Source organism: Plectrocnemia conspersa, unplaced genomic scaffold, assembly GCF_051122295.1.
Source record: "Plectrocnemia conspersa isolate PC_06_02 unplaced genomic scaffold, ASM5112229v1 ptg000005l, whole genome shotgun sequence".
Classification (NCBI taxonomy): Eukaryota; Metazoa; Arthropoda; class Insecta; order Trichoptera; family Polycentropodidae; genus Plectrocnemia; species Plectrocnemia conspersa.
Genome location: NW_028277169.1, coordinates 19,450,635 through 19,477,359, shown reverse-complemented (window position 1 = coordinate 19,477,359; position 26,725 = coordinate 19,450,635). Strand labels below are relative to the sequence as shown.

The 26,725-nt window shown below is 28.5% G+C and overlaps 1 protein-coding gene across 13 annotated transcripts in view; it reads right to left on the bottom strand.

Moving 5' to 3' along the window:
• Nucleotides 1–26,725, bottom strand: part of LOC148235052 (uncharacterized) — a 398,703-nt gene that overhangs the window by 240,495 nt on the left and 131,483 nt on the right. For 2 of the 13 annotated variants that reach the window (XM_088185411.1, XM_088185420.1), the window contains exons 1-2: nt 21,369–21,534; nt 21,269–21,294 (exon numbers count right to left, since the gene is read on the bottom strand). The exons of 7 other annotated variants lie outside the window; for them this stretch is intronic. The gene's annotated coding sequence lies outside the window, so the exon portion shown is untranslated. Of the gene's footprint in view, nt 1–21,268; nt 21,537–26,725 lie in introns of those variants that run through there. 4 more of the 13 variants (XM_088185415.1, XM_088185408.1, XM_088185412.1 and 1 more) reach the window with 3 other exon arrangements.

Here is a 26,725-nt window from a genome sequence, read left to right as displayed (position 1 = left end):
GAAGATGTTTATTCCTTGTTCGAAATAGGAAAAAGCTTTTGACAATTTTTTTGGTGTTAGCTGTTTGAATACAACAGGCTCTGTCTCTTCATCAAATGCCGGTTCTTCTTGCAACTGAATGAGTTCCTTATATGAAAGGGGTTCCCTATCAGCTTCAAGTAGATCGAGCACATCACGTTCGTTCAAACCTTCAAAGCCGAGATCATGTGCTAGATCCAAAATGTTTTGCCTAATTTCAGGAATGCAATTAACTTCTGCATCAGTACTTTTTACACATTCTGGCAATATTTTTTTTCAAACATGGTTCATTGTTGTTAATTTTAATTCCTTCCATGATTCACTGATGCTGTCAACAGCATCCTTGATGTTATAGTTTTTATAAAATATTTTAATTGAAGATTTACCATCGATTTCCCTTATAAGTTCTCGGAAAGTTCGGCGTAGGTAATATGCCTTAAAAGTGGCTATTGCACCCTGATCCATTGGTTGGATCAGAGCTGTTGTATTTTTCGGAAGGTACTCAATCATGACATCTTCAGATAGTTCGGATAAATTAGTAGGATGCCCTGGTGCATTATCCAAAATTAGCAAAGCCTTGTTGCTTAAGTTATTGTCTCGCAAATATTTTTTCACTTCTGTGCAAAAGTGATTTTTGAACCAATCCTCTAAAGTAGCTTTAGTCAACCAAGCTTTTTTGTTGGATCTCCATATGACGGGTAATTGATTTTTATTTAGTCCTTTAAGAGGCCTTGGATTTTCGGACAAATATATTAAAAGTTGTTTTAGCTTAAAATCACCCGCGGCATTTGCACCAAGTAGCAAAGTTAATCGTTCTTTAGACACCTTATAACCAGGTGCAGATTTTTCGGTTTTTGAAATGTACGTGCAATCAGGCATTCGCTTTCAATAAAGCCCTGTTTCGTCTACGTTAAACACTTGTTCAGGTTTATGACCACCTCTTTCAATAATTCCCTTTAAAATGTTGGGATATTCCTTAGATGCGGCCTCATCGGCGCTAGCTGCTTCACCTTTCATTTTAAAATTATGCAAATTAAATCTATTTTTAAATTTTTTTTAAAATCGACATCGAAAAAAAGTTTTTTTGCCGTTATAGCGAAACATTTTAGGCCGTAAATCGAAAACATGTCTTAATTGAAGAGGGCCGTTATAGCGAAAGGCCGTATAAAGAGCGGCCGTAAAGCGAGGTATGTGTGTATTTCCTTGAAAAATGTAAAATTACATTTTGATAATTTAATAGGATGATTTTATGCACTAAAGCTAGTCATTCACATTTGTAGAATTTGACAATAATACAATAATAGTGACCAGCACGATAGACGATTGGTAATATCGCTGACTATTGATATGAAAGACCTGGGCTTAAATCCTAAAGAGACTGAAATGTTTTTTTAATTTTTATCGTATCTAGTATTTTTTATTTTTTCTGCTATTTTCCTAATTTCATAAATAAATATCGTGAAGATTAATTTAAATATTCTTACTTATTAAATAAAAAATAAATTTTAAACTATTTTTTCTCATAGAGAATATCTTAAATAAATTTAATAAGAAATATATAGGTTCAGCCAAATAAGCTATTGTTTGATTTTCAGGCGCTGTTTCTTAAACATTTTTCAAGTGTTACAATTAATATATAGAGAGATTACTCTAAATGTATTATAGCAAACCTTAGTAAATAAAAACAAGCATTATATTTATAAATTTAATTTTTTAAATTTATTTTAAAATATACGATAATTTAAATATTAAAAAAACAAATTGAAATGGTATGTATTTTCATAATTTAGTTATTTATGTATTTTTACAAGAATTACACAATAACACAATTACAGTTGAATCGTCCCTATGTCTTTTGTTCATTCATTGATAAATATATTTTAACAATACCTTGAATTGAAAAGAACATGTTTCACTACAACTATTGTATATTTTAATAAAAGGGTGGATCACATAACTTGTTTAATTACTATTTTTTCAATTAAATAAAAACATGTCTTTGACTTTCAAAGATTTATGTAACAGAACAAGTTTCACAAAGAAAATAGGAGCGAGTCTACTTGTCAAAAAATATTTATATCACATGTTGATTATGTAGTTTGACATTCTTTTCTTAACTTACTTGGTCCACATATTATAGCCGTTTTCTCACATTAGCGAGTGTTAGCGCTTAAAACTTAGTCTAATGAATATTATAACTCATTTTCGGCAAAAGTGTCAGTAAAGTCATTTTTCCCGTTAATGAGTAAAGTTAGACGAGCAACAAAACAAAAATAAAACAAGCCTCTTTCGCGTCGAGCAATTGTTTTAAAGAGGCGTTGAAGTATCCCAACGTAATTAACAAGTACGCAAATGGATATTAAACTCGCGGATGTGTATTACGCGAAAGTTTGGCTGCACAAACGCGAGTTTAATTCAAATTCGCGACCGTTCAGAGAAGAGTCTGAGGAGAATTTTCCCTATGACCGTTTGTGGTAATTGTTTCTGTTGGCCACGTGTTCCGGGCCCGCGAGTCCGAGCTCGGAACCGGAAAACTTGGAAAGCCGAAACTTGGAGCCTCGGAGCACAATGCGCGCACACAACAAATCGCCTCGTTATAATGGAAAAACTTTGCCACTAAACACGAGCTATGCGTCTCCCTCCCCGGGCAGCGAAGTGAAAAAAATATGAAGGAAAGAAAGAAGAGACGCGAAATTCATGCAAATTTACCATGATACAATTCGCGCGTGTACAACGAACGACCTCACTTTGTACTGAGAAAACGACGAACGGGAGAATTCGCAATTGACGATTTTTTTGAACGACAAACTGGAAAAAATTGTAAGCGTAATATATAATAAGTTATTCAGGTCGCACTGGAATAATATTTATATACGAAGAATATTCAGAAAGTTAAAACTGAAACATTTTTTTATTGCAACATGTCTTTTTTGCTAGAGTAGACGTAACGTGAAAGAATTTATTTAATTTCAAACTTGAGCAATGACTTATCAAAAAATTCACAATAAAATGCTTCAACAATATATTGTCAAAATATATTTGTCCAGCACAAATATTTTTTAATTATCATTGACTTTTAAGATTTTTTAATAACATATAATAATCAAAATAGTATATGTTTTACGTCTTAGTATTTAAAAACAAATTATTACAAGCATAAATTGAGGGTAATTAAATCATGTGTTTTTAATAAGTTTAAACCAAAATCAAAGGCTAGAGAAATATGTGGAAAAAAATGCGTAGAATTTGGGGAATCATCTGCATATAGATTATTTAAAACATTTATTTAAACTATTTAAGCTAAACGGACCCTCAACTTGTTGGGTTTTAAATATTATTTTTGTTTCGTTCAGATTTTATTAAATCTATTTTTAAACTTAATGGTTAAAATTAAACACTAATATTTAGGATTTTAAATGATAGTTAAAATGGTTTAATCTATAAAAAAAAACTACATAACATTTTCAATTCATTTGAAAATAGGTTTATAACTTAGCTAAATATTTCCAGAAGAAAACATTTTATATTATTTAAATTTAGATTTGAAACTTTGATATTTAATGATTAAACTAAATATTGTACATCATTTAAGATTGAGTCTAAAACTTAGCTATATAATAATAAAAATAAACATTGTTCAGTGAAATCTCAGTATAGCGAAGCTCACTAGACCGAAGAAAAAATTCGTTATACTGAAAATTAGTTATATTTTATCTAAGGAAGATGATATATTTTTATTTTATTTTTAATTACTATATTACTACAGCATCAAAATAACTTCTTATAAGGTTGACAGGTCGTTTTTTGTCCATTTTTAAGGATACTGTAATGAATACAATAAAATTTGGTAAAAAAATATTTTATAAAAAAAAGTTTGAGGGTCGGCGAAAAACCTGTAATGCCACTCGTGAACACATCAAGGACGAACTGAATTCGAAGAAATATTGTGTCAAGTTGTAACACCATTCTTGAATTCTGATCAAAATATTTCATTATTCTGAGATCAGTTTTCGTTACAATGAAAAAAACATTTTGTATGAAAGTTTTTCGGAGACAAATGGAAGATTTGTTATACTGGGAATTTCGTTATTTCGGTATTCGTTACAATGAGATTTCGCTGTATTACGTTTTAAAATATTAAGTCCCTTAAGGGTTTATTTGAATATGTTATTTTATATATAATATTAAAAAATATTTTTTTACACCTTACTGACGCTACAACATAATCGATTACCTATGGTTGGTGCGATTATAAGTCATTGATTGTGTTTTAGCGTATTTTAGGTGTTTGATGGGCCGTTTTCTTGAATTTTTTTTGTTTAAATAATCATATCAATATAAAAAAATAGTTTTCAATATTACTATGTAATATTAATAACATGTAACTTACATATTACACAATTTTATCATAAATTTGAATTTCAGTAATATTAACGTTTTTTAGTTACACCATAAGTTACTTTTTAATTAAAAAAATATAAGTTTTATATGCAAATAAAAAAGCCAGTTTTTAATCAAATTTACTAATTAGAAAGGAACAATAAACTGAAAATATCGACCACCTAATCTGTTGTTTTAGACCAAAAATGAACAGTAAGCACAATATGCACTTTAATAATTTTGAGAACTGTCTATTTTTATTAAAAAATATTTATTAAAAAAATTACAATTTTTTTAAGGTTTTTTTAAAGTTTTCACTGTATTTAAAATGTATAGGTATATATTAAGGGAAATTTTTTAAATTATCTAGGAAAAATATATTTAATTTGCCAACGTTTGCCAACATTTAATTTTACCTTTTTTTCTGTATGGAGAAGCTAACATAAATTCACAACATTTATATTATGTTTAAAATCCCTTATACACTAAATATTTTTTTTTAATTATCAAAATATTTTTTTTAGAACTTGATGATTTTTTTACATATTTTGAGATATGTTTTATAATTTGAATCGATAAAATCAATTGCGTCGTTTGTTCTCAAGCGCGCAAGCACCCGGGATTTCCCTCAACCGTCAGATTTGTTTACATTTGACACTTCCGTCATCTGTCAAACGCGCGCCGGGATACAGCTTAGTGCGATTAAATAAACAGTGAAATATGTTATAATCACAGCATTTTTCTTAAAAAGTGTTAGTTGAATATGATTCAAATTGGTGTAGCATTGGAATTATAGACAATATAAACAAAAGTTTAAATTATGAGTGTGCTAGAAAGTGTTTGGTTATATGAATAATATATCACGGTTATTTTAACAAAATTACTATTGACTTTCTAGGATCTAATATTAAAAGACAAACAGCAGTGATTTGGCAATTAAAGATATAGATGCCAAAGTTAATTAAACATTACAACGGTAGTAATAATTAAAAATTTCATATTTGTATAAACAAAAAGTTACACTTTACCCACTACATAGTACCGTGTACAGTTAATATTTAGAAGCAATGAAAGGTCTATTAACATTTACGTATGGCAAACAATTAAAATACAACGTACAACTTACGTGTTCCTCTACGGTAACTTATGTTAATTTTGCTCTTCAGTTGTTATTTAAATTTAATTATGGATTATATTAGAAGTAATAATGTGTTCAATGTTTAACTCTTGATAAAAGTCTTATTCTTTTCAATTATTTTTCAGAAGGAATGACGACAATTTGACGACCTATATGATGACTGCGTAGAATTGATATATATAAACTAAAAGTGAATCATTTCAGCAAGTATTATCTTTTTATAAAAAACAGACTGTATAGGTTTGATATAACTTAACATTTCGAATTTGGTTGTACCGAAAGAGATAAGCATTGCACAGAAGAAAAATTGCTAAAAAACTGTGACGTAGATACATCTTTTGCTACATCGGAATTAAACATAACCCGATTATTACAGGTATGCAATCACATATTTATAATAATATTGTAAAATATCATCTATTAGATTACATCTAAGAAATTACTCAGTTATGAGTTGTCCGTTAGCTGATATATTGCGGGTCGTCGCTCGGAACGGCCGTTCCGTTCCGGGCGACTACCCGCTCTAAATGAATTTCTTGTTGTTACAATAATAGTTTTAATTTATTTTGTTTATATAACTTGGTGTATACAACAACTCACTCACTACCCTAAATATTATCACTATATGGCACAAAAAACGTAAAAATCAAAAAGTCAAGAGCCCATGACCGACATTTTAGGACAAATATAAAATTAATTTAAAAGTTTAAGCATTTGCATCCTCGCCAAATTATTATGTCATATCATTGTCAGTTCTCTGTGTAAGTATTGTGTTTAGATTTTAATTATTGTTTATTTTTTAGAAGCCGTGAGCGAGCAATGAGATGACGCGAGCGAACAATAAGATACCCAAAAATGGAACCAAACTTCTCCAACTAAATAACCGACTGCATCATAATCATTGTCACGCGATCATCATGAAAGATAATAACCCCAAATATCAATAGATTAAAAAATACGTTTAATAGCATTTATATGGTTTGATCAACATTACGTACTAAGTATATATTACATGTTCACATTTAAAATGTAGCTGGTTTATTTGCAATTCGAGTGATTATATTCAGTTAAATCTAACGTATATGTGCATTATAACGGAAGCAATGATAATGTTTATGTATTGTAAAAGGAAAAACTCACTTTTCGGCCTCAGAAGTAAAAATTTGAAGATTTCAACACAAAGATTGTCTTGATTGTTTATATAGTTTATAATCCTCACACACACTATGTATATATTTAATGTTTATAGTATAACACACCTAGTTAATTTGCAATCCGAATATTTGTATACAGTTTAATCGAACAATGCACATGACGAATTAATGAAAATTATAGTCGCGTAGCAAAATGAAAATTATTGAAACCGTTGTCATGTTGATGTCGGCCATCTTGTTTTATATTTGAATGCTTATTTTTCATTGGTCGACAATAATAGAATAAATTAGTTAAATTAATCTCCTACGGTTTAAACCATTCATCAAAAAAATATTATTATTGGATAAAAAAATTGAAATAAACAAAGTCTTGGTGAATAACCTGCGATACGCTTATGCTAAAAGGGGTTGCAAACGATCATTAGTAATATAGCAGAAGTGTATAAAACGCTTGCTTTAAAACTAAACTCATGAACATATTTTCAAGACAAATTTCAATAAGAATGGCAACAAAATATATCTATTCAAAATACACTAAATGAAGATTGGGACCACTCATTAGAGATAAAATTTTAAACAGAACAACATTTACCCAAATTAAAGCGTTGATTAGCTTGATTTTTAAAATATGAATGCCAAGGTTTTATGTGTTTTCTGTTTTTTTATATAAAGTGAAGCGAAGATGTTCACATATAAAGCAATCTAGTGACTAGAAGCTTTAGAAAAGTTAATAAAAGTAAAAATAAATTAAAGATCGAAAAAAAATACAACATCTCTTTCTTACGTCATGTGGCGCATCATTCTTAAAAAACACCTAATTATCGTAGGCAAGATACAAACCAGAAAAACCTGACACTATCTAATTATTAAGGAACAAGATACAATGATGTCCGATAGCAGATAAGGCACTAAATGAAAAGATTCATCTGACCCTGACATATGAGCACGATCTCTACCTCTACTGCTGCCATGCAAGTGCAAACCATAATTCTTTTACCCCCCCCCCATGCTAGAACGTATATACCACATAATCTTCTAGATGTATTTATACGACTCTTAAAATTAAGGAAATGTATTTTTTAAAGTCTAGATTTTTAATTTTAGTTTAATCTTAATGATATATTTAAACAAGCAAAAATCTTTTTTAAGTTTAGGCTCTCATTTACTTAATGTTTGTGCTCACAATTTGTGACGAAATAAATATTTTTATTTTAGGCAATAGTCTTTTTCCAGTTTCTAGCCTTAATTTGATTTACAGGTTTTTTGGCAGCATGCCTTAAGCATTAAATTATTTATTGCTGTTGATTTTATTATAAACAGTACGATTGTATTACTAAGTCAACAATTATACTGCAATTCTTCTTTATTCAATCATAAGTAAAATTTAAATAAATCTCATAATTTATCACAATATTTATTAAAAAACCTTGTTCTTAAAATATATATCATGTACTGATTTTAATAATTTGAAAGCAAATCATCAATCTAAATTTGTTAAAAACTTTTACTTGTCTTCCAATTTATATTTCAAATTAGATTAAAGATTAATATAATTAATTTATATTCTCAGACATAAGTTCATAACTTTATATAACAGATTTGTCGATCAATTTAAATTTAACCCTAAAACGGATTATTATTATTACAAGTTATATTATTAAATTATTATTCTAATAAATTGAACATAATCGCTCCTTGCGCCGTTAGCACCCTCTTGCATGGAATTTTGCTGTCGAATCCTGTCATAAATTTTTGATAATGATCAATTGAGAACTTCGCCTTCAGCACATTTAATATGATATACTACATAATTTATGTCCGTATTTTATATATATTACACAACTACACACACAACGGTTATTATGTATTGTTTTCGTGTTATTAACTAACTACAATCAATCATCCGATTTCTCTTTGCTTATTCACTGTGTGAGAGATAAGATTCACGTCATAGATCGGAAACGGGCAAAAGTAAATAAAACAATGAAGATTAAGAAAGCTTCCCGGCACGTATACACATCAAAAAGATGTGCTACATTTACAATTGTATATACATATGCATAACCTTATACGTTTATTATGTGTACATATAGTCGAAATTATTCATAGCCATTAATCTTAAAATCCATTAAATAAGATTATTTAGGCGGATTCTAACAGTAAAAAATCAGAATTTAATTTAGCAAAAAGTAGTATAGTAGAGGGGATATATAGATACAAATCCCAAATGTTTTGATCTTGGTATGTTGAGATTTACAGTGCTGTCGGAATGACTCCCGCGATTTGTATGATATAACTTCTGTGGTACTACTACGTTTCTTTTTTCGTCGTCTTCTTATACCATTTTTTTTCAATCTTGCGCGGCGGGTGAATTATGGATATGCCATACGATTTTTATACGAGAAGTTATAAGATGTGAAGTGGGAGGGAAATATGTGAAAACGAAAATTATTTTCGCCCTCGCTCTTTCGCCCCGCACGAGCAACGCTCTGAAGTGACGACATTTTTTTTCGTGTAAATAATACATTATTTTTGTCAGATTTATAAAATATTTGATTTTTATTTTCTGCATTAGGATAAAAAATGTAGATATGTATATACATAAATTCAAACAAACACAGGTATTATGCATGCGTATGAATATTTTCAAAACTTTTTAGACTTACCAAATATAATTTAAAATCTATACATATGCTAGTAAGCTTTTTAAATAATGTTTTATTACATGAATATTAGGAAAATGTAAAATCTATCGATTTTCAGAATTAAAATAAAATTAAATGCCAACTGCAAGGCTTTAACATTAAAAACAAATTGTGGGGGCTGATTTGCTTAGCCAACTTGGAGCTACGCGGAACACTGGCAACACAGACTGACGAAGCGTTGGCGGTGACGACCAGTATTGCGTTTTTGCGACACCATGGGGGAACTACGTCTGCCGGTCAGCGCTTGATGATCGGCCCCATAACACAATAGCATGTAACTATATAACAATACAATATAAATGTATATTTCAGCGGCTTATCTGCAATACATCTATATAACGATTTTTTTAAATAATAATTTAATGTTTGTGGTCTAAAAATATATTTACTTTCTAAAAATATATTTAGTTTTTTTATCAATCTGTCGTAGGAAAAGCATACCATTCTAGTGACCGTTTATCATGCCATATTAGATAACGCCGTTTCTCTGATCAATATTAAAACTTATTTCCAAAAATAATAAAAGCGTGACTTATAACTTTTTTTAGTGCGAATTTGATTCTGAGCAACCCTCTTTTTCGCCAACGCCAGAGATAACAACAGTTGTGACTCACATGCCAATCTTTAATTGCTTCCGAAAAAAAAACGCGCACTACAGCCTACTCCTTTGGCGTCAATGCTTGGGTTTTTTCCCTAAAATTGTTTTCTGTAGTTAGGATACCTTAAATGAATAAGAAGCAATGTTTAACAAATAAAGCTAGCTATTTTTTTGAAACACAATCACGACTTCAGAGTATGATTTGTTAGAATACTCAAAAGAACGAGTATTTTTTATAAACTTCGATCTTCTTCTGAGCTAAAAAAATAAAAAGAAATAATAATAATAATAATCTAACCTTTTATTTGTTTATTATTTGCAAAAAATTAAATTTATTGGTAAAACTGCAGTAAAAAATAGTATTAAAAAAAAACATTGTCCTTGTAAATTAGAATATTGTTACTTAAACTATGAAGAATAATTATGTTATTCAATGAAATTTAAATAAAAAATCCTTTATTTGTAGAATATGGATTTGAGGATTATTAGATTAATTAAAATACAACAAAAATATAAAGAAGTCGAGATTATAACATGTGCAAACTCATTAATTGCCTAGTAGAAACTAGAATAAAAAAATATTTTTGGGAAATAAATCCTATCGTGAGAAAATTCTTTTTGCCTAATTTCTTTGATAAAAATCTAATGATTTTTTCTCAGAAGATAAAATGCTACAAAACATAACTTAAGCTCTTCATATTTAGTAACTCGTAAATTGACAGATACTTCGTTGATAATCTGTTAGCAAGATGTCTGGTTAATACGGTAGATCAAGCAATATTTCATGGCCCTATTAATTTAACTTTTACAGAAATATCGTGCGATGTCTCGCACATTGTCGTGCAAGAGAATTGGACTTTTTTTAATTGACGTGTGAGGTATGTGTACTAGATCCTTAAACAAATACTGTTGTAAATATGTGCAGTAAATAAATATTGCCAAATGAAAAAAACATCAATTTTTGGATACATTTCAACTGATCCAGTTATAAAATTATATTTATACTAGTTTAAATATAACTTTACTATAATAGTTGCGATACGTTTGATCGGGTTCATTAATTTAACTAATTTTCTATTTGCAATCCGAGGGATTAGCTCATAATAATAATTATAATAAAGGCTGATTGGACTTTTAAAAAAATAGTATTGTTAAAATGAAACACCGTGGGAAAACCTTAAACTGTATAAAAAAAACTGTAAACAATAAAATCTAGGGTGAAAGGGGCCATTAATACAAATACTGGAAAACTGGCAATCAGAAAACACCTCAAAGAACTTCCACTCATCACTCCAACTCAAACAGTTCATCTAAAGACCACCTCTCAAGAGATTTTTTCTGAAACTACTGGCATTTACACTTGCACATTCATATCATAGTTCACAACATAGATCTTCAAGAACTACAACTAAGAAAAGTCCGAGTTCAGATCAATGAAGATCACAGAAGCAGCCGCTTCTCTCTTTACATCTACTGATCCAGCTCAACTTCGGAATTCAGAGTGAACCAATTTGGAGAGACCTCCAGCTTACGGACGCACTCACGAACAACTCGTCCCAATTGTTGCCAACAAACAACCTTTGACTCCAAGACACGGACATTTTATTTTCTGTTTGAACCCAAATCAAAAAAAACTAAAAAAATTAATGAAACCCAACTTAACCCATTGAAAGATTTAAAATTAGCTAAAGTTTTTAAACTTTAAGGTTTAAACAGCAAATACACATTTTGCAACTGTCAAATTGAATTTTATAGACATTTTACTAGCGCCTATCGGTGAAAAGGTTCGGATAGGATTTTACTGAAACAGTTTGTGAAATTCTATTTATACTAGAAAAAATATAACTTATATGCATATTTGTTGTGATTCATTTACATCGTAGAATAATCTTGTGATCTTTTGATTTATGACATTTACGTAAAAATAACGATTAAACTCTTTCTTGTTTTTACTATTTTACAGCACCCAAATGCACGTTTTAATTTATTCAGTAAAAATTTCAAAGATTCATATTGTATTTTCACCTGGTACATAATCTAAAATATACAACATACATAATGTAAAAAATAAAAACGATCTCGACTTTATTTTTAACTATAAACAAACTTATGTACTTTGTAGTATGTATATGCTTAACTTACACTTAAACAGACTTATTCATGCATATATTATTTTATATGTTTACATTGTAATGTTAACACTCGTAGCTTACATATACATAATATATTAATCTGAAACTATACTTGTTTATATATTATTATTATATTATTAACTTAATTAACTATTCGTTTCATAAGTACATATGTACATGGTTATATGATCCATCTTAAGCCATACTATATATGTATTACATTACTTATATACAATAATAACGACTCAAAATATCCATAAATATATTAAACATCAAGTTTTCTATAAATATTACATGTAACATACATTATAATACATACATTGCTCAAGCCGAAGTAATCCTTTTGGGCAGGTTTTATTATATACTATTATACCTACATACATGCTTATAAATTGCGTCATATTATACGCGTAACTTATTAAATATTTCGTATATTTGTCTAAATATATAACACAATATTTTACTTTAACAATCACAACCTTTTCAGAGTATCATAAATACGGTACGATATGAAAAAAACATATTTTGATTTATATCACAAATACGCAATCAAATATTGTTTTGCTTTATTGTTAGACAGTTAAGGTAATTTATTGCCTAATAAATTATAATTTTATATTAGCTCATATTAAGAAGGGCTTGTGTCTAAAAAGGCACGCGACGCGTGACGTTAGTACGTGTTGCTCGGAAGTTGATAAATGGAATTCCAATATGACGTAGATATATATTTTTGTGTACGTGGTATTAAAAATAAAATTTATTACTCGCTTTTCGCATACAGCTATGGAATGCATCAATTTCGATCCGATTGATACATTACCCTTTATGGGGACGTCATCTTTTATCAGATCGTACCCCTTTGATATGCGTGCTTCGCTTTGATCATTTGACAATATTTAAATTTATGTGTAGAGAGATATTAAAAATCATGATATGTATGATATAATAAATATGAATTATATAGCATACTTTTATTGCGGCAAACTTATATTAATAAATACAGAATAATACAAAAATTTGTTCAGATATAAATGACATTTTGCTTCAATACACGGTAAAATAAATTTTATTACTAACTTTAAATAGACAAAAATATAATAAATAACTATAAACTGTTTGTTTTCTTTTGTTGTTTTATTACAATATAAATATTTTTTTTAAATAATAATACAAATATAAATGGATTGAATCAGGTATATTTTCCTTCAACGTCCTTTTTTAATACAATTGGAAAAAGTTAAATATTATAAATATACAATACATTAAATATGTTTTATCTTTTATTATGAAATCAGCAAAATATATTCGTTTTCATTTAGACTACTGTCTAAAATTTATGAAACAATCTAAAATTATCGAGCAAAAAAGCTCTGGCTCTATTCCGAAGAATAATTCGCCTTTGAATCAAAAACAAACTCTTGCTTTATAAGTCTCTGATACGATCCCTTCTGATATATACAGAGGTCATTTATGATCCAGGAAATCTGATAGCTATTTCAAAAGATGGGCGTCATCAAAAATAAGTGATCAAGATTGGCAATAATGCTTTGCTATAGACAAATGATACAAAAAATAAAATAAAATAACACCTATTTGACTGATATTGACAAATAAATTTGTTTTAAGAGACAAAGCGTACGAGAAGTTTAATGATCTGTATCCAGACTATTACTGCTGTGACACCTGTAAGTCCTAGGAGAATGTGGAAGCGTCACATGATATATTTTCTAATAAAATTTTACAAGAATTGGATTTTTTTTTAAAAAAGTAAAGCTAAATTTAATAACCGTTAAAATATTTGTTCTAATTTAAAGACATCAAACTCTTGTGCGAAATAAATCACTTTATGTTATGTTCCTAACACTTGATATAAATTATAAGGATACTGTTGAATTCATCAATTAAACCACCTTATATGAACCTCTCAGGTCTAAAATAATTTAGTAAAATTGATCCATTGAGCATGAGAAATAAATTCTCCTACGTATTAAGATACAAACGCCGGTGGGAATTAGCGCTCCGTGCAGACCGTGCGTGACAATAGACGGATGCACTAAAATAACTATTTAAAATATTTTTAATTGGCTAATGCTATTATATTTTTTATATAAACACGTCTAATTTATTTAAAGGAATTTAAAATTTAAATATTCTCTAGGATCTATTTTCAAAATTTGTTCTTCAATACCTATTTTTTTCATGTTTCTTTCGTTTAACGTGTAGTTATGAATTGATATATATGTTTTTCCTAGAATTTTATATAATATTTATACAGAACCATTAAAATCCAAACAATAGAAGCGCGATGATTTTGCTTTTATATAATATAATTTCATATTTTTACACGCATATCAAATTCAATTTTCACTTTGAATTTATATGACACATGTCACGTAGTACGAAGGGAAAAATTAATTAAACGCGACGAGCTCCACGTATGTAAAATTTGCGATGGTTATTGCGCAAAACGAATCCCTACATTGATCGTCGAGTGTTTATTAACCCATTTTTTTTCATTAAAGCCAAAGTGTCGCCTGTTAATGGATTCGATGTGAGCGGATGCAAATAAAAAGCTTTTTCACACGAGTCAAAAGCTCGACGTTCTTTTTTATTTGTGCGGTCATTTTTGACGTTGATTGTTTATATCATATTAAACGAAACGTTTTCAAAGAATAATACAGATATAATATAAAACTTGCATGGTTCAACGAATTAATACAACGATTCAGCAAAAAAAATTAAAAAGGTCAAGCGTAGGGATGTAAAAAATGTGTATTTTTTTAGTATTAATTAAAAATTTATAAAATTTAATTTGGCTCCTCTTATTAAAAGTAGACGATTTTAATATTTGAAATATGTATTAAATTTTGGAATTTGCTTTTATCTTGGCCTTTGACAATCTATTAATTTATCATCGCAAACACTAATTACGTTACAAGCTTTAACCATAATTAATAATAAAGCCCTTCTAAAATGTAATTAACTCATATACATATTTCGCATTTTCTTACTCTTAATGAAAACTATTAGTAAGGTTTTTTGTATTTATTTCAAAGTATATATAATATAATATACGAAATAAAATGTTATATAATAATATGATAATCGCAATAGTCAAAAAAAATTCTTATGATATATACACATATGTATATAACACCTGCACTTATCAAATGCGGGACAGCAGAATGACTTCAGATTTTAAATACTCCTTTAATTATGCAAAGAGCAATTCTAACAACGTTATAAATATGCATAATTTTATTATTAAAATTAATTTAAAATACATTATTACTAATACATAACATATAATAAGATATAAAGTATACATATATAAATTTATGTTTATAAACATGTTAATTAAAGCACATTTTTTTTATTCACGAGAGCTGATATAAGATACTCCTTAATATTTTAATACACTTTTAACCTAATTTTTGAAGCCATTTCCCACAACATACATTTTTTTAAATTTGTTTACTTTTAATAAGATTTGTAATAAAAAAAATATATTTCCTGCTACATAAAATAATCATAAAATTTGCTAACTAAAAATCATATATTGCATAAAAGCTTTATTTATTATAAACTTTATTAATCCACGAGCTACAACTGAAATAAAACATTTTTATAAAACGTTCTCTTTATAGGTTAAATATTTATGAACCACATCGGCTTCAGTCCTCTCTTCACTTTTGACATATTTTATGTGAATATCTTTATATTTGGAACTCCAAATAAATATGATACTCGATGGAAAATTGTCGGGAGTAGAATATGGAGCGTGAGTTAGAATTATTATCAAAAAAAATATCAAAAATACTTCGATAAGCCAATTATGTATTTTTTTAGGTAACGTATTAGTTAAATATAGTATTGTAGATTTAAGCTATAATTGATCAATCCATGAAATTCAAATCAAATTATTCTCGAAATTAATCGTTTTTTTAAGTGTATGGAATCATTTATTTTTTATCATCATCATTATCGTGGCGCATTGGTTAACTTGTTATGGTTCTAATTTAATTCAAATGAGTAAATAACTTTAGCAATTTGTATGAAATATTATAAAAAGCAATAATAAGTTCGCTTTTATTACGTTTTGTTTCTTAAATTAGCATGGAAATAATAAAGTATAAATAAAAAATCTATTAAATAACTGACATATATGTTATGTCCATTTTTATTTTTTAAAACACATTAAAGGAACGATAAACCAGAAGTAATAATTTTAATCTAATTTAATTCCTAGTGTATTCAAAATTTCTATTTTGCCTTAAAAAATATTAAAAAATATAGTATCGGTTCTTTACCTTTATAAAAATAGATGTAGCACATTTATTATATAATTTGTAAATATAATACATGTGAAGTATTTTATGTAGAAAAATGTTTCTATTTCTATTTTTCATCGTTCCAAAATAGGGTATTTTAATTTATTACAGTAAATAACACGTAAATCTTAACACACCTAAACATAAAAAACAATGGCAGGCAATAGGATTTTGTATTGAGTAAGCGTTACAGTTGAACAAAAAAATGATAAAAATACAAAATAATATGTTTATCACAATCGTTTTTGAGCACATTAACTCCCTCACGCAACGTTCAAATTGCCTATTATTTTGATTTGTAAAGTTTCCACCTCTACGAAAAAAATAATATTATTTCCTCGTCACAGCGAAGCAAAAAAAAATTATTCTTGAGGAATTTCTCATGGAATTCCCAAGTACGTCTCAATCGATTCAGAGCGTGGAATGGTCCTCCTGCCCTTTTTGGACAGGAGAACAATTCAAAAAAAATAAGGACTCAATCTTGATTATAACGATGAAAATTAAATTAACGACCATCCACTAGGGCGTAACATTTTTTCCCCTTCGCTTCAAATTAAAAAAGAGGCGACCCGGAAAGGCCCGGGTTTCCTCGGAATTTTTCTCGATTACGCAAATGACGAGAATGTCACGGCGAAAGTGATACAGTCCTTGAGAGGTACGGTGCTGGAGTGGGGGGGGGTTCGCGACCGGTAACGGCATGCTCAAGTAATTACTTAAGATTCTCCCCGAGGCGTAGCCAGGAATAGATAAATTAACAAGAAGGAAAGATTCTCGAAGAGCATGGCCGAATATTTTTTCCTTTCTACAAAGTCTTGCGTATAGACAGTCCTTTTTGAGAAAAGTTCATCAGCTTCTTTCCAATTTTGCCACCGAAACCAAAGTTTTCGCTGGTGTAAGAGGATTTTAACGTAATTAACTGATGGATGGCGAGCTATGCGTCAAAATCGTTTTTGCCAAGTCGGTGAAGTTTTTGTCTTCGCATTAAATCTATACAAGATTGCTGACTCGTTTTTTGGCAAACGTTTCAAATTATCTTACAGCTTTGGCAAAATTTCCCCCCCTTTAAAAGTTTCTATTGTGCGTAAAGTATGTATTTTAAATTTAAGATATATTAATTACCTTGCAGATTAAATTAAAATTTTCACACCAACAAAATGCCATTCTAGTATATATGTATATTTATGTACATGCAGTTTCGTGCTTTTGAAATATTTAAACTGCAGATCAAATACCATCACGATAGACCAATGGTAAAGTCAATAAATCAAATTCGAAAGTTTGAATCCCATATAAAACATTGTGTTTTATAATTTATATTTCGTCTAGAAAATTAAAATTTGTGTTTATTATATAATAATAATTCCAATCAATAATTATAGATTACATAATTAATAACATATCAATAAATATCCTGATGATTAATTTAAAACGAGCTAGATCGTACATATTAGTATAAAAAACTCTAATAATGAGCTACTTCAGCTCCTAAATAATATCATATGTGAAAATATTATAAAAAAATAATAATACAATCATAGTAAGTGAATACTAAACAGCAAAGATACGGTTCAACATTTAAATACCATATTAACCATAAAGTCATATATTTTAAAATAAAATAACAGATTATTATGGATATATATAATAATATAAATAATCATGGAATAGTAACTGGGATAAGTAACCAAAAATATTTAATACATCACATAAAATAAATTAATAACATACAGTAGACCCCCCAATAATACGGTAAATTGGGGACGTGCTACCCGTTACTTTATGTGTGAGTGAGTTAAAGGAAGGATATCTCACTACAAGTGTATGATTCGTACATACGTATTGCCAAGAAAGTATTTTTCTAGTCCCCAACTACACGCACCCAAATAACACGTTCTTAATTTACTGTTTTATTGTGGAATCTACTGTACTGTCATTTAAAGGACTAAATATTTTAAACAAACAAGAGTAGAGATCAATCCATAAGAGATACAGAAACAAAAATTATAAATATTTTCTATCCGTACCGAGACATTATGCACCCATAAGTACCACTAAAAAAAAATATTTTTGTTTGCAAAAATTCGCGCTAGACAATACATTTTACTCGGCACACATGACTATCGATATTCTATTTTTGGTTATCGATCGCTTGGTAGAGCATCTAAACATATTTCACATGGTGTATCCAAGAAGCAATGCAATTGCCTTTCAAACATCTCCATATGCGATTTGCCAGAGTGGTCTCGGATCAGCATTATAAAATATGTGAATAATTTAAGTTAATTTTTTTAGCTTCAAGGAGACGCCACAAAGTCATAGCAGGAAATACGAGCCATGATACTAAATCGACTTGAGCGATATCAACGAATCGCTGAGAGAACAATATGAAAGATCCCAGTTGCTTCACGAAATCACAGCTGACAATAATACACCTCGACATTCCAGCGAAAACTCTCAGAATTCTATGACCACAGCTACATATACATTTTTATATTTTTTTGTGTTCATAAAATAAACTGTTACGAGCTTAAAAGTGTTCACATTAAACATAAAAACATTATAAGAGAATAAAAACACAATAAACGACGCGTACAAAATTTGCTTTACTAAGAAAAACATTGGAGAAAAGATAATATTTTTTTATAGATAATCGGTTCCTTGGGATTATATAATAAATCAATTTACGTGGAATCGAGAGGTAATGAAAAATGTACGTTTAAACAAATAAATAACTATAGAAAACATCATAAAAGTCATAATCTGACATTAAGTGATAGATATTAACATAAGTCATGCACTTCAAATATGATCATGATTTAAAATAGTTCATGCTGGGGACAAATAGTTCTTAAGTCGTTTCTCAAATCATTGTAACATATAGTCGATTTAATAAAAACTGGTAATAAATTATAACTTTTTATTGTGATTCTAAGTAAAAAGAGTAGTTTTAAATTTGCATTTAATAAAACGATGAAATGAGTTTTCCAAATGCGTGTTGCTGAAACAATGCACAAGTTTATTGACCACCAAATTTTTATTTCATAAAATACGTAGTTTCAAAAGCGATGAAAGAAAAATAAAAAAATAAATTAAAATTAAAAAATAACTTATATTCAAGAAAAAAATATTTAAGAGTACTGCACAGTTAAAAAGTTATCATATATAAATAATGGATGACACCATATTATTATATTGTATATATAAAAAGGTATAATCGAATTTCTAATATATATACGATGCTTGTAAAAATAACGTTGCTTAAAAAATATAGTTTTAAATTCACCTTATTATTTGTGGTGCGTAAGATTATACTTTTTTTGTATTTTATAAAAGTAGGAAATAAAAAATTAAATGTTAATATTATATATTGATGTATAATAGATATACATATTTATATGAATATTCAAAGACAGGATTTATTTATTTATTCTAAAAACTATAAACAAAATATGCTTTATATTATTTGTTAATATTTTATAAAAAAAAATTAAATTAAAATGCGTTATATAAAAATTATGACCTGTAGTTGTGGGTATACCATTTTATAAACTTACAAAATATTTTCTTACAATTTAAATGAATATATATTACGTATTTATATTTTTAGTTATTTATAACTTTATTATAAATATATTTATTTAAAGTTTCAAAGATAAAAATAAACCTAAATTAAATTTGTATAAACGCTAATAAAAAATTGTGTTTAGAAATACCCTACAGCATTATTAAAACGAAATGATTTTTAGGTATCTGACATTACCTAAAATTTGATAGTGTCACTTTTCATACAAATCGAATATAAATCTAAACTTCATAAATACACATAAAAACCCCTGAATTTTCGATACATTTAATAAAGAGTTTGACCGCTCATAATAAAGACTGATTCACAAATATTCCTGTTTTTGCATCGATGGTTGGTGTACGTTTGTAATGTCCAAAGATGTTTCAGGAATATATTTCTACTAAATCTTAATGATTTATATCAAAATATCAGAAAATTAAATGGTATTTCTTTAAATACAAAGCTCTTAAAAATATATAATTATATGGAAATATTTGCCTGTACTTTTAATTCTATAATAATATATCTTAAACTTATATGTTTCGAATAAGATTTATTGAAATTGCCAAACAATTAGATATAATAATTATATTTATATAAAATGCTATTTGCATGATCGTTGTGCAACCTTTTCGTTGTTTTTATCTAGATAAATATTTAAATCTGATGTTTTATTGCCATTTATTTATTATTAGATGAGTACGTAAAATATTTTTATAAATATTTTACCTATTCTTTTTATTTTAGGTTAATATTTTTTTAGTATACTACATATAGTGTTGATTTATAATTATTGTATATAAAGTTTGTTATGATATTATTAGGTAGATTTATTGGTCATAACTTGGTATAAGATAATAAAAATTAAAATATAATAAATTTAAGAAAATCTTATGTAGGTACAGGTCTTTATTTAAACGCGTAAGTACAACTTTTTTCACATAGACAAATTGCTATTTACGGAGGCAAATTACGGAGGTATTCATTAGTAAAGAAGGCAAAGAGAGGGGTAATTTAATTTGGAAAAATCGCATAATACGATTCTATATTCAAATCACGTATGCGAAACATCACAGAAAGCATATAGCATTAACATCACATACGTGTACGTAATTTATACATATTTGATTAGTACAACAACAAATATGAAAAATGAATTGTTTCGAGACTTGTCAATAGATAATAAACGCTTGCCAGATAATGGGAATATTTCTTTAATAACATATAATCTAATTAAATAAACTTACCTATTTATTGTGATGTCACATCTCAGCTGTTTTCCATATAAGTGGGTTAATATTAAACAATTTCAACACAGTATACATCAATTTTAAAAAACACACTCACATTAAAAGTCGTTCGCACTTTGATTAATACTTCACTGGTTTATCACTTCGAACCACAAAAGTACCGTATAATTTCGGCAAAGTTTTGAAAAGGTATGTCGCGATCACGGAGCGCCACTGGCAAGCGTCGCGACACGTCCGGCCGGCGGGAAGCGCGCCGCCGCTGTGAGGGGAGAACCGGCGCCGCTGGCGCCCCTGAAACACCCCGGACACCCCCCTGACACATCGAAAATCTAGTCTAGATCGACACGGATGGTTGTCTACCTTCAATTGATTTTTCACTTAATACCATTGGTGCTTAAAATAATATAAATGTTACCTGAAGGTTAAAATATTTTTACGTAAACACAGGTATGTGTTTAATTTTTGTATGTATATACAAAACTTAACATAATATTTATGTTTCATATATATCGCTTAAGTTTGGAATAAGGCTTCGAAGATTCTCGACTTCGTTATGCGGAGCGTGTGTCACTCTGTTCACACCAATTCATAGCATCCACAAATATAGCTCTATTGTTTGGAATTCAGAGAAGCAAAGTACTCCCTGTTGTAGAGAGAATTTAAATTAAACTTTTGAGACACATCTACGAAAGAAATTACGGAATTATTTATTTTTAAAAAACTTTTAAATGCAATAATAATCATAAATAATAATAAATACTTATAAAAATCATGTTACTGCTTTACTGAAATATTTATATTAAAGAGGAAAGTATGCAGTTTCATGTCCTTAATGTAAAATTGCGTAAAGTTTTGATTTCTCAAACATAAAAAATTGAATATTAATAAAAAAACTTATCATTATCAAGTATGATATCATACATAGACATTAAACTTGACAAAGTATTAAAAAAATTTATAGTAAAATTATTTTAAAACAAGTATAGTCGATTTTTTAAGCTTTTTCAGATTTTTAAATATACGTAAAATTCACTGTATTTATTTTAATTTTTTTTATTTATATGTGCCACGGGGAGCTAGATTTATTTCAGTGGTTGCATAAGACTAAGGATCTTCGGTCCATTAGCAACTACGACTCTTATCTAGTCGAACTTTGCTTCAGTACATTGCGCGGACTAAGGTAAAAACTAAATTCCTACGTCAAGATGAGTACGATTAATTTTGTGTATATTAACATTTTATTTTTTGTGGTAAGCGCACATTTTCTTTTAAATATTTTTCTAAGAGCCGCAATGACGGCAAGCCGTTTAGAGCAAAGTTCTACAATTTTCTAGTCCATATGTACCTGTACCTAGGACAGATGTGTCCTGTACCTACATAAGATTCTTTTTAATTTATTATATTTTTATTTTTATTTTTATTATCTTATACCAAGTTATGACCAACAAATCTACCTAATAATATCATAACCAAGTATTAAACAATAGATTTTTATTCTACATTACTACCCTGTTCACTTTAGAGAATTGGTGGCAATTTTTTTTTTTTTTAATTTTTGTTTATTACATAATTAAATAATACATTTTTATAAACATATATATCTACATTTCATTGGTTGCTGGTTAATTACCATTATCACAATTTACGATTGATTAGCTAAATTAAGAGGAATTACAAAAATAAGAATAATAAAAGAACATAAAATACGTTAAGTTTAGGTCAAAGTACATAAACACCTTTAAAAAAAAAAAAAATTATAAATTATAAATATATATTTTTAATATAAAACTCGTGGACCTGGAGCTGTTAAATTAATAGATAAAATTTATGCGTCAGAGCAAGATGTGCTTTGGCATTTTGTGTTTATATTTAAATTTGAGTTTGTTTTTGTCGTAATCACCGATTCTTGAGATTAACGGGTTAGTATGATTTCGCGGTATTTTTTTATAATAATTATTAGTATGGTGGTGAACATGTTCTATAATAGTTGGAATTAAATATTTATTATGAAGTTTTTTGAGGTTAGTATAAAAAGGTGTATTATAAATTATTTTTATAGCTTTGTAACAACTTGTAGCTTAGAAAAGTTAGTATTACACGTATTACTCCACACTGGGCAGGCGTAAGTCATTGCCGGTCTGATTAATTGCTTATATAATAGAATTTTATTTTTAGTATTTAGCGCACTTTTTCGATTAAAAATTGGTTTTAACGCCGCAATGGCTGCGAGCCCTTTAGATTTAAGTTCGGTTATATGTTTATTAAATTTAAGCTTGGAGTCCAGGTGAATTCCGAGGAACTTAGCGCTCGCCTTCCATTCTATACACTTTCCCTGCTCGCTTATAATAGTCGGGGGCAAAAGTTGTTTTCGAGTTGTAAAAATTATAGCCTCCGTTTTTTCCTGATTTATTTTTATTTTCCACTTTTTGAAATAATTACTTAAGAGAGTTAAGGATTTTTGCAATTTTATTGAAATAGGCTTAAGACCGTAAGAGCTACTCATTATCGCCGTATCATCGGCATACATTGAAAGACAAGTATTTTTTAAAATAGGTATATCATTTGTGTACAAAATGAAAAGGAACGGTCCAAGTAAACTCCCCTGAGGAACACCAGCTGGGATATTACGCGGTATCGATTGTTCATTATTTACTGAAACAACATAACTTCGACGATCAAGGTAGGAGCGTAACAAGTGTGGCAGATAGTTAGGGGTTTTATATTTGTGGAGTTTGTAAATCAACCCATCATGCCACACAGTATCAAACGCTTTTTCCACATCTAACAATAAGAGTCCCGTTGATTTTTTCATGTTAAAATTAGCAGAGATGTGCTCTGTTAACCTATTGAGCTGATGAGTCGTGGTGGCAAATTGACATATGTTTTGACTAATGCACGTGCATAGAAAAATATTTATGCTACTAATAGCATAACACGTCAAGATCCATAAGATTTTAAACATTAACAATATTTATTTTTTTATAAAAGTTATAACGCATTACAAACCACTCAAAACATTTGCAATTGGTGCTAAATGAAACCAGTCAACCATGGAAATGTATTAACAATAATTAAGAGAAAATCGCAGTGATGCTTAACCATAACAAGCCTAAGGCAATACTTGAACCTGACTCCCATTAAAATACCAGGGACATTGCATTGAAGATACGTATCAACCAATTAGGACACATGATTTTCAAGTACCACTGTGAATTCTAGGTCACCTGCAATTATGCAATTATTTGACAATGATCTTCAATATTAATTAAGGTAGCTCAACTGATAAGTTTTGAAACATCCACAACATTGCTTTTAATGAAAATGTATCAAGATTTTAAAATGACAATAAATAGGTACATAACATTTTCTAAATCATGTTGTTTTATTTTAGTGATATATAAAGCTTACCTAAAAACAGCAAAAAAATTATAAACAGCAAATAGTTGCTTAAAGTACTTTAAATTAACCAAATATAAATTGATATAGATTTTTTTATTTTATATATGTTGGATTAAAATTGAATCTTTATAATTTTATTACAATAGAATAGTCTATAAACATTTACTATTTCTCAGCTCAAAAAATAAAAAAAAAAAAGTGCCATAAAATGTATACGGTTTAAAATAAAATACGTATTTAATATTTTCAGATGCATCGTCACACCTTTATTTCTCAACCGCGTATTTACAGGAATTTTATGCTACCTCTGGGAATTCTCAAATTAGGATGTATGATGCATCGGTCGGACATAAATCCGAATGATTTAAACGTCCTGTGTTTCGTGTTGCTGTTATTTATTTCATATATTCAAATTGATATATAAATATCATACATTTAGATTATTATTATTTTATTATTAAGTCACTATATCCCAAAATGTATATTAAAAAAAAAAAAATATTATGTTTAATCTCTCTGACGGCATATACAATAAAATTGCTAAAGAATTAAATTCGAACTACCATGCTACATTTATAAGTAATGGTTTTCGTTTTATTTTTTTACTGTTTTTTTAAACAACACTTGTTAAAATATTTTGAATACTCTTTAGTTATTACAGTTTAAGCCGTTTTAAATAGTTAATAATTAATTAATTTCTGGTATTAATTCCTTGATACCAAATGCATTTTTTTTTGAAATTGTGTTAGTATTGAGTCTTACCTATTGCTAATTCCTGTTTTTTATTCATTTAAAAATATATGTAAGTATTTAAAATTTATTTTGAGTTATATTCAACAACAGAGAGCCCTCTGATATCGTTTATCGCTTTTCGAAATGAAAACGTAGGTACATTTTCCTGTCGCGCTGACCCGAAAGCGAGCTTTGAACGACCATGTTAAATCGCATATTGCTGATTCGAGCTTTGCGCGACCGTTTCGCGAACATAACGCAAATATATGTGTGTTTGTGCATGGACAATTGTGATATCGCACGACAATATCAAAGGCAATTGTAAATGTTTGCGTTTTGTAAATTTTCAAAATTTTACATTCGTGCGCCGACAGCGCTAATACAATTTGTATAAACAAAAAGTTTTGTCAATTCCACATCCAGGGAAAACAACACTATGTCAAATTAAATTTAAAATTAAAATACAAAATGAGTAAGTAAATCAAATTATGTATAATTAGTTTCAGTTACCTTTTAAGAACTGCTCTTGTAAAAATAAATATAACTCTCAATTTAATAAAAATATTCAACTGTTTTGTATTGACGAGTACAGTGCATTTTTTTGTGCCATGGTAATTAATGTATTTATTTTTTTAAGCTTCTATAACGACGCTTTCTCATGAGTATGTATGCTTTTTTACAAATTAATATAAAATTATTGAACAAAAAATATATTTTCTGCACAAAAAGTTTTGACGCGTCTTGTCTGAAAATTGCCAACCCAAAACTTTTGACAATTCTGCAGCATATACTTTTCATCTAAATTTTTTCAATGTTTTTCCAAAGAGTTTCAATGTCAATTTTTTACTGAATCATCCTATATAAACAAGTCAATATTATTCAGTTGAAATATTTGCTATTCTAGCACAAACAAACATAGAGCATATACTTCCACGTAAAATAAAATATAATCAATCGAGTTGATGAGGAATGAGGTTAGAATCCTTACGTATTCGTAATATCGAGTGTGTTAAGAATAATGCAATCAAACGAGGCGAAGTGCTCGTTTGATATCAAATTTCTCCGCCAGCCCAAGCAATATTCGTCATAAATTATTAGGCAGGTACTGGCACATATTCCTATAACTTAGTGTGTACTTACCTTTTTATATCTGCTCGCACGGGCGTGTACGCATTACGAAAAAGGCGAAATTAACAAGAGATACGATAAAAGCTTTCGTGAAATAGTATGAACGCTCGTCTATACGTATCCTTATGATGGGACTAATATAACTCAATTACATTGGGATCAATTTCATTGAGCAATATGAAGCTTTTGCTTTAT